An 11,968-nucleotide genomic window follows, 5' to 3' on the forward strand; every position below is an offset into this window, starting at 1 on the left:
CTTGAGTTATGAAACATCAAAGTAGGATTACTTTTTTCCAACTCCAGGTTCCAGAAACTTTGCCATTCTCTATATGAATCCATGGCTGCATTGAGCTATGATCCATTGCTGAGAACACGATTCTGAGTTCTTTTATGGAAGTCTATCATGTTATTAATCACAGAGAATGTGTCTTAACACTGGAACTTCAAATTTACATTCCTATGGAATGGAATGGGTAATTAGTGGGTTACACTAATGAACAGAATGGGTAATTAGTGGGTCAAGAAGATTCATGATTTGTAAATTAAAGCATAGGTACAGCAAACATGGTGACTTAATTATTGACACATTTTTCTTACACTTATGCTTAATCTTTTCTGTTTGAGCCTTCCTCATTCTCACTGTAATACCAGGAAATGAGTGAAAGGACCCCTCCTTTATGACACAAAGAGTTGAATTAGGCTTAGCTTTCTACTCACCACCACATTTTCTCTGGACCTCTTTCAGAGAATTATCTGACCCAATAACTGAATGGGTTTTTCCATTTATAAATCCTTTGTAACTCTAAACGTTTACTCAGTGTGCTGTCCCAGTTTTATACTCCTGATAATGCTATTCTGCCAATGACCAACACAGAACTCCTATCTATGGGCTGTGTGTGTGTATGTGTGTGTATGTGTGTGTGAGCATCATGTGGCAATTTCTGTTGTTGCAATAGCTACCTATTGAGTTATAAGCGGGAGAAAATACAAATTAAACAATTTCTAACATCAAATGAGTTACCTCCAGGAGTTTAGCATCTTACAGACTGTGCTAGAGGCTCCTGCCACATGTCTAGCTTTTTAAAAAACTAATGAATTTATTTCTTTACACATAGCTGAAAGTAATGTTACAGTACAGAAGTTATTTACAACTGTGCAGTAATGTGTTGCAAACTAAATTATCTAGAAGGCAGCAAAAGTACATTGTGAAGGTATATAAAACTGTACAGCGTTTATAGATACACTTTGTAAATGATTATTGGCTCTGTAGTGTTTCAAGTTATGTTCTCAGAAAGATAAACAAAATGCCCAAGATTAAAGGAAAAAAGATACAAACCACGTGGATTTGACTCCATTAAAAACACTACGGGGGTCCTGGTTCTGTGTCCCTCTGCCTGGGCAGGTGGCATGGCCAACGCCCTGCTCCGCACCAGGTCTTAAGCCCAGTCGGAGGCCGTTGCAGCTCTGTGGCAACAGGACCATGGCTGGGACTGCACTCCTGCCCCTCTGACCTGGAGGTCACCGTTTGTGAGAGATGATAGACACCTTAATTTTATTTAGTTGATCAGAATAGAGCAAAAATTTTTTTAAAAATCCACTCCGTTCTCCACCTCCTGAAATGCCTCTGCAGTTGGTTGGAGAAAAGGGCCCGAAGGTCACCGTTTTCAGACAGAAGTTGCCATGTGTGCGCCCGGCACAAGGAGCTTTGCCCCCGCCGCGGCAACTGGTGGACAAGAGACGTGTTTCACCTCCCCAACGTCTGGAGCAGTCTGGAAGAGATGGAGATGTTTTGGCCTAGTGCAGTGTCTCTCGGGGTCTCTACTCACCCGGGTGGACATGGCGCTCCCTCCTTGGCCCCTGGGGCTCAGCAGCAGCCATGCAGCCCTCGCCTGCGTCCTGTGGTCATCCCCCGGTGTCACACCGGCAAAAAAATAAAGTCGTTGACATCGACCTTAGGCACGTAGAAGGAGGGCACCTTGTTCACGCACAGGGACTAGTGCCTGACAGGGTCCAAATTCTGCGCTTTCAGCTGCCACTCCATCCTCTGCAGGGCATTCAGGGCCACAGCCTCGTGCTGCTGCCGCATGAGGAGGCAGGTCTTCATGCGGTTGTACTTGTCGTCCAAGTCCTGGAGCCAGAAGATGAACTGGTGGGCGTTAAGCCAGTCGCGCACTGACTTGTTCTCATCACCCTGGCTCTCTAGGGGCATGTTTTAAACCTCAGAGTCCAGCAGCATCGTGCCGGTGCTGAATAGCACTGCCTAGTTGGCGACGGTCCTGGCTGCTGGGCAATGAACCTGCAGAATCTCCTGCTCACAGGACACATCAGCTTCTCCTGATCGATGCTGTGCTGCAGACGCAGCTTTCCCCGGACCGCCTCCTGCTGCCTGAACAGCTCCTTCGGGGACTCCGCCAGCGAGGGAGGGGGTGCGATCACCGGGATGTGGAGCTTGCTGAGCGACTTGCTGTCCAGGGGATAGGATCCCGCGTAGGTGACATATTCGGTGTGCCACTGGGGCGCCTGTGGCGAGCTGCAGCACAGAATCTTGAGCTTCTCCTGGATCTTCTTCCTGGTCTGCAGGAATTCAAAGTAGGGGTTGGCCCTGTTGCTGTGGTAGGGCTCGATGGTGTCCAGCTTGATGGCGTCCACGATGGTGGCTAGCGTCTGCTGGATCACCTCCGGCGTCTGCTGCGTGGACATGTTCAGTTGCTGGGTGGAGGGCTGGAAGCAGCGTTTGCCGGATGCTGGGCCTGGGCGTAGTCCCAGTCGGAGCCGCTGGCCTGGGACACACTCCTTGGAGTGAGGTGTGCTATACTTACTCTGATTCACGAGCATCTGCAAGTTCCTGGTCATGTGCTGAGGGTTCTCCCCCACTCTGGGAACTTTCGGGGCTTCAGCCGTGAGTTTTGGTTCTGGTTCTGTGGCTTCCCGGTGGATGCTGCACGGAGGGCCTTCGGCTGGGGCGGCAGGACTGGAGGCCTCAGTGTTGTCCTGGGGGCCAGCACTGTCCGCAGCCTGGGCTTGTGCCACAGTGTCCATGGAGAGTAGGGGGCGTTAGGGGCACAAAGGGATGCGGCGGGGGGTGGGGGGGCTTCAGCCTTGGCCCCCTGGTCTCCGCTCCCCAGTGGGCACTGTTCAGGGGGAACGGGCGTGGGCTCCATGCTGGAGTCCAGATCCCCAGAGGCCCTCTCTTCTGGCGCTGCCTCTGCCTCTGTAGCTTCTAGAGCCACGTCCAGCTTTGACTCCTCTGTGGGGAGCTGGGTGGAGGCCTGGTCGGGAGGCAGTGCTGGCTGCTCCTCAGCCACTAAGGCGGAAAGATCCCTACCGTTTACGACCACGGGGCCCCTGGAGAGATCTTTTCTGAAGGAGCAAGACTTTCTTATACGGGTTCTGTTTCAACATCTGGGACATCTTTAGTCTGCAAGGGAAGTTCCGGCAGTGAGAAGGACCACTGGTCCAGGTCGTCTTCGGGGCTGGCGAAGGCGTCTGCCCAGGGCACCAGATCCACCTGGCCGAGGGTAGACAGGCTGTGGCTGTTGTCCAGGAAGCTATTTTCCAGGGGTTCCAGAGCCTCCACCTGAGCCACAGCCTCAGGAGCCACGTCCAGCGAAGCTTCCGGAAGTGACTTGCAGTTGCTGAAGAAGGACTCCAGCCCGGAGGGAGGGGCGTAAGGAGCCGCCTCTGAGGTAGAGATGGAGGCGGGGATGGCTTCTGCCCAGTCTTTGATGTCCTCCAGTCCTGGCTCAGCGATGGGCAGAGTGTTTCAGGAGAGAGGCGGAAGTGGGGCGGGTATGGCACCTCTGAGGTGCTGAAGGGCCCTGGGGCTGCAGAGTGGAGGGAGTCCGCAGAGCAGAAATATTTCGGGGACTCAGGGAATCTTTGTGGAGACTTCAGCAGGAGGTCTGAGCCCACAGGCCAGCTGACAGGGTTTTCAGAGGCGCTCCCGATCAGACTAGAAGCAAGGGCCTGCTCGGCGGGGTGGGTCCACTCGACAGGCTCCTCTGTAATGATGGTGCTGACCCTCGTCCAGTGGCTCCAGGTAACTGGGCTCTGGGGGGATGATGGGGGTCATAGCCTGCTGGTCCTCGGTGGCGTCCAGGTGCGGGGGAATGGCCCCTTCGAGGGAAGGAACCAGCAGCTTATCTCTGGGGGAAGGGGAAGATTTTGCTTGTAAACTTGAGAAGACGCCCTCTGTAGATGGGGTGACAGTGACAATGGCAGAGCGTCGACTTTGGGCGATGGGAGGTCATAGTCTGTGGAATATTACCCTGAGGCCCTCTGTAGATGGGGTGACAGTGACAATTGCAGAGCGTCGACTTTGGGCGATGGGAGGTCATAGTCTGTGGAATATTATCCTGAGGACAAGCAAGCAAATTTCTCCGTGGGAACCGGGGGCAGGGGCGCCCTGTCTTCCATCTGGTGCGGCAGGGGGGAGTCGTAGCTGTAGGCGGCAGGAACACTCTGCTGCCTGAAGAGCTTGTCTTCCACGCTGAATTCATCCTAGGGAGTCCTCCTAATATTGACAGAAACCGACCGGTAAATGTTTGTGGAGAGAGGTTTGGCAGAAGCCTGGCTGGCGTCTTCCGAAAGCCCACTTGATGCCACGGAGAACCTGTCAAAAAAGGAGGGGGACAGGTGCTGGAAGGGTCAGTGGGCACAGACGTGGAATGCTGGGAGTCGGCGCAGTCGAACACAAGGTCCGTGTAGTCATCGGCGCTGCAGGAGGGGGTCCTGGGCGTGTGCACCACCACCTCCTAGCTGGGTCAGGACAGCACCAACATAGGGGTGGGCACGCCAGTAGGTCAGCTCTGGCCAGGCCTGGAAGACGCAGGCAGGACCTCTTTCATGTGAGGCCCTGCGAGCCAGTCTTTGGAGTCTGCACCTGATCCCGGGTGTAGCTTATTTTTGGCAGCAGGTGGAATAGGAGTCGACTCCTTAAGACTTTTATCTTTAAACGGAGGGTCCAGCCCAGGCAGTTTCTTGGCGGGAATGTCCAGACCCTTCTTCCACCCGTCCTCTGCCGGCTTCGCCCTCTCCTTGAGGTTGGGATCTCCGGACCGGTACCTCAGCTTCTCCATCTGCTTCATCCTCTCCTTATGCCCCTTGTGGCACTCCTCCATCTCCAGGTCCTTCTGGGAGAACATCCTCTCAAAGCTGGTCATCATCAGGTCGACCTCCCCAGGAGTTTCTCCCTGGGCCTGGCATCTTTCTTACCTGGGTCTTTGAACTGCGATAACTTATCATCCCCCGTTGCTCATCTTCATAGAGTCGCCCTTTTCTTTCTCTGCACTGTCCTTGAATTTCTCCTTCAGTTTGGCCTCCCTGAGACTTGGGTCCTCCTCCCTGGACTTGCCTTTGAGCAGGCGGGGAGGGCTGTCCTTGTCCCTGGCAGTGGGCTTCTCCTCGGTCCCTGTGATGCCTCAGAAACCAGTCTGCATGCCTGTTCAGGTGCCTCTTCTTCTCCTCTGTCAGTTTTTCCCTATGTTTCTGTCTTACTCTTCTCTTTTAGGATGTTGATGGTACTACATCCATAAGGCTTTAGTTCCTTTTCTATTTTCTTGGAAGGTTCTCTCTCCTAATCACTTTTATCTTTCTTTCTGGTAGAAAATAATTCAATGGTTTTATCTAGCCCATCTTCTATGTCAGCTTTCATGTAAGAAACTCCATAAGCAACCACCTCAGAAAGTCCTTTTCATACTGGCCAGAGTCCTTCCAAGCCCTCCTTGTAATCTCTGCCCTTCTCTTTTTTCTCAGCCTTTTCTTTCTTAGCTCGCTCTCTCAGTAGTGGCTCTTCTTATATGAGGATGAGGATGAGTAGTGTCTGTGCCTCTCCTTCTCTTTCAGCTTCTCTGGGAGGCAGGTGCTCTCCCTGGCCTCCTCCTATGCAGGTGGCTGCTTGAGACAGACCTCCAGGAAGGCAGTCAGCCCTGGCTCCTGCTCTCAGTCCATGAAGCTGTCAGAGGAGACCTCACTGATTTTATCATTGGAGTCTTCTCTGTACTCATGGAGAGCTGCTGCTTCTAACTTTTCAATCAGGCTTTTTTCTGTGTCCGTACTTCTCAAGGACGTCCTCTCCTTGGAATGTTCTTTATCCGACGTCTCTTTGTGTTTGCCTTTAGCCTTGTCTTCAACAGAGTGTTTCTTTTCAGCCTTCTCAGGGAGCTTCTGTTTATTTTTCTTATCTTGCGTGAAATCCACTGAAGCTCTTTCCTTGCTGTCCTTATACTTTTCTGGTACTTTGTCCTTCTCCTTGTGCTTTTCAAGGACTTTCTCTTTTTTGTCTCTCACCCCGTTGGCAGCCCCTCTGTCCTTTCTCTTGGCTTTGGGGTTCTTGTCCTTTTGCCTCTCAGGGTGCTGCTCCTCAGAAGAGGACTTCCTGTGTCTGTCAGAGGCCTGGGCCTCCTGCCCTTCCTCCTTCTCCTGGAGGCCATCCACCCTCTGCAAGTGGCTGACCTCTCTGATCTTGAACCCACTCCCTGTGTAGTCGTCTTTGTCATCCACACTCTCTTCTGTGAATACGTCTGCGATGTACCAGCTTTTCTCCTTGCCTTTCTTGTCATTTTTGTTTTGTTTTGTTTTTTCAGAGAAGTCTTCTGAGGTAATCCCAGGGAAAGTCTTCTCCTTTTTCTCTTTCCCTTGGTCAAGAAACGCTTTCCTTTCTTTGTCTTTGCCATGTGTGTCTTTATGTTTTTTCCTTGGTATCTTGGTATTTTTTTCTCTTTAAAACATTTATCAAATTCTTTGTCCTTCTGACATTTTTCGAGGATAGATTTCTTACTTTTGTCCTTGTTACTGGACTTTTGTTTGTATTTTTCTGGTTTTGTTTTCTCCTTCCTTTCCTTATCAAGGCCGTCCTTCTTCTCTCACGCTGGGTGGTGTGGTTCCCACGGCTTCAGGCCCTTCCCAAAGTCGCAGTCAGACTTTTCCTTGAAGACCATCTGGCAACCACACTCCTTCAGCTCTTCCCGGTGTGCGGTGTGCCTCCTCTGACTTGGCCCTGCTGTCCCTGTGTTCCTTGGAGCTCTGGAGGGTGTCCTTTCTGTCCCGCCCGGCCTCTGCGGACTTTCTTTCCTCTTCTTGTGGTTTTCCGAAAGGTAACTGGGGACACTTGACGCTTTTCAGTCTGGCCTTTTCTCAAAGAGTTTTTATCCAAATAGTCCCTGTCCTTTCGGAAGACGGGCTCTCTGTGGTCTTGTTTCTTCCGGGCCCTGCTGTCCTTGCTTACTCTCCTGGCTGTCTTCTTTCACTGTTTCCACGATCAACTTGGCCACAGAGTCATTCTTCAATCCATGTAGTCTGTCACTGCAGAGTCCTAGCTGTCCCCCACTTTGAAATCAAAGGATGAATTGGACAAGTCAAAAAACCACCGATTTTGCTGATCGCCAGAAAGGCTAAATTTGGTGTCTTCATTCTCCAGAAACTGATTTTTATTAAAATATTCATCAAAAGCAGAATCTCCCCTATAAACTTTTTCTTGAGTTTTCTTTATCTTCTTTAAAAGTCTCCTTCTCTTTTGAAATGTTGTCCTTTTTTTTTTTTTTTTTTTTTTTTCCCAGACAGAGTCTCACTCTGTCGCCCAGGCTGGAGTGCAGTGGCACAATCTCGGTTCACTGCAAGCTCCGCCTACAGGGTTCACGCCATTCTCCTGCCTCAGCCTCCCAAGTAGCTGGGACTACAGGCGCCCGCTACCACGCCCGCCTATTTTTTTTTTTTTTTTTTGTATTTTTAAGTAGAGACAGGGTTTCACCGTATTAGCCAGGATGGTCTCTATCTCCTGACCTCATGATCCGCCCACCTCGGCCTCCCAAAGTGCTGGGGTTACAGGCGTGAGTCACTGCTCCCGGCCTGTCCTCTTTTAAATCATTCTTTTTCTCTAATTTTTAGGGCTGGTGTTTTGATTTCTTCTTTCTCTACTCTTTATACAGTCTCAGTTTTTCTTCTTTTGAAGACTTCTCATTCAGAGATTTCTCCTTTTCTGTTTTATTCCAACAGTCTTTCTCTTCTTGGAAAGATCTGCTGATGTCTTTGTTCATGTCTTTGATTCTCTTCAGTGATTTTTCATCTTTGGAGACCTTATGATCTCATCTTTACGGAGCCATTCTTTCTCTTCTGATTTCATTTTGCTAAGTTTCTCTTCTTTTTTAAAGTGGTCTCGATCATGCTTTAACACTTTTATTTTCAGTAGAAATATCATTCTCTAAAAGTATAGCCTTATCTGACTTTTGCTTGTAGTCATCTTATTCATATGTAAAACTTTTCAGTTTCAGCTCTTGGCTGATAGAACACTGTCCCTTCTCCTTGTTTTTGTGTTTTTGTTTTGTTTTATGTTTTTTGACCGCTTTCCCCTTCTTGTCCATCTTGAGGAGGGTGCCTCTGTGCTGGAGAGGAAGGGGCTTCTCTTCTCCGACAGGGAGCCCTGCAGCCTACCCAGCTTCCTGTGCTCCTGCTTCTTCCTCACTGGCTTCAGCAATTCCACACTGGAGCCCTCAGAGGAGTAATCAGACTCGCTTGTCAGTCTCTTCCATGTGGAGTCTGATAAAGAACTGATCTCTGGCCAAGCCAGGAGAGAAATGGTGTTCCAGTTGTCGGTCTGCCAGTGCTTGGTGTGCTGGTCTGTGTGGTTGGGGTTCTGCTTCTGGGTGGCAGAGCCCCCTTGAGATGAGGTGGAGGAAGCGGACAGGGAGATGAACAGGGAGGGGTCCTTCAGTACTAGCGGGGACCCCTTGAGGCAGCTGGAGCTCCCCACGGAGTCCCTGTCACCCTCCCCACTCTCTGAGGACTCACTTTCCAACTCTGAGGAACAGAACTTGTCAATCCATTTTCCAAAGCGAACCTCTCTGCCTTTTGTTTCTTTCCTTCACTTCTTTTTCATTTTATTTTATTTGTCCTTCTGCTGCTTGGCATTAGAAGCCTCTTGTGTCTTACTACCAGGCAATATCGTATGTGCCGAGAGTCTCAGCTTCTCTCCTGTCCCCATGGTGACACTCACATCCTCCTTGTCTGATGTGTCTGACAGGATATGATGGGATTCTTTCTTTTGTGCAATAGTGTTATTTTCAGTGTAACTTTTAACCTCCATTTTGGGTGTAGAGGTAAAACTATTGGATTTCGTTTCGTTTCTTTTCTGTAATATTTTTTCAACAGATGCACCTTTCTCTTCTATTTCAGAGACTATTCTTTTTCTTTCTCTTCTATTTCAGAGACTATTTCTTTCTCTTCTATTCAGAGCACCTTTCTCTTCTATTTCAGTGACTCATAGATATATGGTAAAAAATAAAAAATAGTGTCTTAGATGGCTTCTTCTACTCTTTCAACAACCTTCTTTCTAATTATGGCTACTTACCACTTCTCTGCTTTCATGAATATCTAACTTGTGTTCAATAACCACAAAGTATCAATATCAGCTAATACCTATTCTACATCTTGCAAATAAATAGTGGGATTTTATATGCTACTTTAGGCCAGTGTGAAAAGAATCTTACATGTTTCACTTATATTATTAAGTTCTAATCACTTTTTAACTTAACAGTTTCCCTAAAGAAAATACAAGCTTCAAGATAGCACCACCAACAAAAAGTCAATTTTGTATGTCAACATTCTTGTAATAGAGTGAATTATTGTTTCCAATTCATCAGTTCCATGTAGTAGTTATTTATATACTCATCTTCATACCATTGTCATGGCTTCCTTTACCTCCATTGACTTGGTGCTTGGCCATAATCACTTGTTTTGATGAACATAATGCTAATGGACAAGATATGAGTGAACACTTGAAATGAGCATGTATGATTGACTTTGTGCTCTTCTCTTCCATCTTTTTCCATTGGCAGTGTCAGCTTGCACTTCCTCTGATCCAAGGATAATGAGTAACACTTAGAGCAGACCTAGAACAACCTCAGAGACTGGGGCCAAACACAGCTGAGCCTAGCCTAGATGGCCAAACCTGAGATGATGTGAAGACATCTATGATACAGATATAAATGCTTATTTTTGTATACCACTGAGATTTTCTTGTGGTTTATTTTGTAGCATTATGTTTAACTCTCTATATTTATTACAGTATTTACAATGTAGTAGGTATCTCAACATTTGTTTAAAATGAACAGAATGACCATTATTTAAATCAACCCGTTAAACAGACAGACACATTTGGGTAGATGATACTGCACTCAATAATCCTAAACAAGATGGGAGTTTTTAAGAAAACCCATATGTATAGATCAGAGTATGTCCCCATCACATGGCCAAATACTGACTAAAGTTGTTAAATGAAGAAGATGATGTATCACCTAGTACTCTGGATAAAAAAATCTGGTTGGAGTGATAGAACTGAGATGGTGAAACAAATGGTAGCGTTAAGAGTGAATGTGTTTCAGTTTATTAGATGTTCAGCAGAGCTCCAGAGTAGATGGAGATCACTGCAGACCAGAAAAGGAGTTTTAGAAGAGGGGAACCTAGAGCAGCACTTCTAAAAACTTGTAGGATTTAGGGAGGAGGGGGAAGAAAGGGTCATTCTAGACAGAGAGAGGAACACATAGAAAACTGTGTAGGCAGTTGAGAATGGCCTGTGTTGGTGGGAAAGAGTATATACTGGACAGCGGGTCCAAATCAAAATGAGAGAAAGTAGCATAATTTGAGTAGGATCAAATACTGGGTGACAGTGAATGCAAACCAAGAGTCTGAAAATGGTCCATATGGAATCAGAAAAACACTGACAATTCTTGGGCCAGAAAATAATATAGTAAAAGAAAAATTTCTCTGGCAGAAGTATTTAGAGTTCTTTGAAGAAGGAGAAAATAAAGGTAATAGAATCACAGTGCTAGGTAGTGTACTTATGCAAACCTTAGCCTCATAACCTGAGATTTCTTTTTATACCACAGGCAAAAACATTAGTATTCTCCAAAGTTATCATTTTCTCTATTATGTAAATTTGGAAGTGCGTTTAAAAAGTTAAGCAGCGGGTTGTTGAGTGGTTAGGAAAGAACAATACTTTGGTACATCTGGACTTTGAGCCGGATTCTTTTCTCTGAACTATGTTCATTATCTGAGACACTGATTGTAAAGACCACATTACCCAATGTATGTGCAAAAGAAAAAGTTAATTAAAGCTATTCTTGAGGAGTTAGAAGAAAAGGATTTTATTACCATGAGGCAGAATTTTTCCTCAGCTGAGCTTCTGGAAATCACAACCCAAGTCTTAAATCTTACAATGTTACTCAAGCTCGGTAACATTAAAGTGATATCATTGTTGCTAGCAAATTAGAGGTCTTCAAATTGCTGAAAGAGACACAGAACAAGAGTTGAATTAATTGTCTCATATTTAGCGTGTGTGTGTGTGTGTGTGTGTGTGTGTGTGTGTGTGTGTCTTCATAAATACTATGTAAACATGTTAGAATTTGATTTTGGGGCATTTTCCAACCTGTTACTAACACCTATCTCTATATATTCATTATATACCTGGTAAGATGCCTCTGTTACTTTTAATTTCAAATGTATTTTTATAACATTATGGACTTTTAGAGCTGAACGAGATTTTATAGAAATCACATCCCATCTTGTCACTGTCAGAAGTGGAATCAGTTGTCTTAGTGGTGACTGCAGTGGTGGAGGTAGGCTGGAGAGCTTTTATTTTAGTGTTTCTTATTAACGATGCCACTGTTCATCAATCACTTAAAGGCTTAAAGTCTTACAATCATCCCTGACTTCTCCCTTCTCTCATTCTCACCTGGTATTGATTCTGATACTGAAATGCCCCTTATTTCTGACTCCTCCTTTAAACTCCATTTGAAACACTTTACTTTAAACCTCCATTATCTCTAACATAGAAAATTTCAGTAACTTCATAATTTATTTGTGTGTCTTTTTTTTTATTGTTTTTGTCCTTCTTACACATTGTTCTTTCTGAAAGGATTGATTATACAATTCCTGATTTAAAAATAATAATAATAGATTCTATATCTCATTACTTGCCAAATAAAATTCAAAGTCTTTATGTTACGCAACAGCACATTATGATATGATCCCAAAACACAACTTCAATCTTACGCCTAATATATATGGCCAACTATGAGCCAGATACTGCTTATTACTGGACAAATGTGTCTCATGTTTTCCAACACATATAAGAACTTACTGCATCAGAACCAATATTTATGATGCCGACTCTCAACAACAAAAACAGTCTGATTTATATTTAAATTATTATGAGAAAAAATTATATATTT

At 46.1% G+C, this 11,968-nt stretch overlaps 1 pseudogene; it reads right to left on the bottom strand.

Annotated features, from left to right (window-relative positions):
- Positions 1-1,659: 1,659 nt before the first annotated feature.
- On the bottom strand, positions 1,660-10,815 carry LOC105465452 (ankyrin repeat domain-containing protein 11-like; annotated as a pseudogene).
- Positions 10,816-11,968: the final 1,153 nt, after the last annotated feature.

The sequence above is a fragment of the Macaca nemestrina genome, chromosome 13 (assembly GCF_043159975.1).
Source record: "Macaca nemestrina isolate mMacNem1 chromosome 13, mMacNem.hap1, whole genome shotgun sequence".
NCBI lineage: Eukaryota > Metazoa > Chordata > Mammalia > Primates > Cercopithecidae > Macaca > Macaca nemestrina.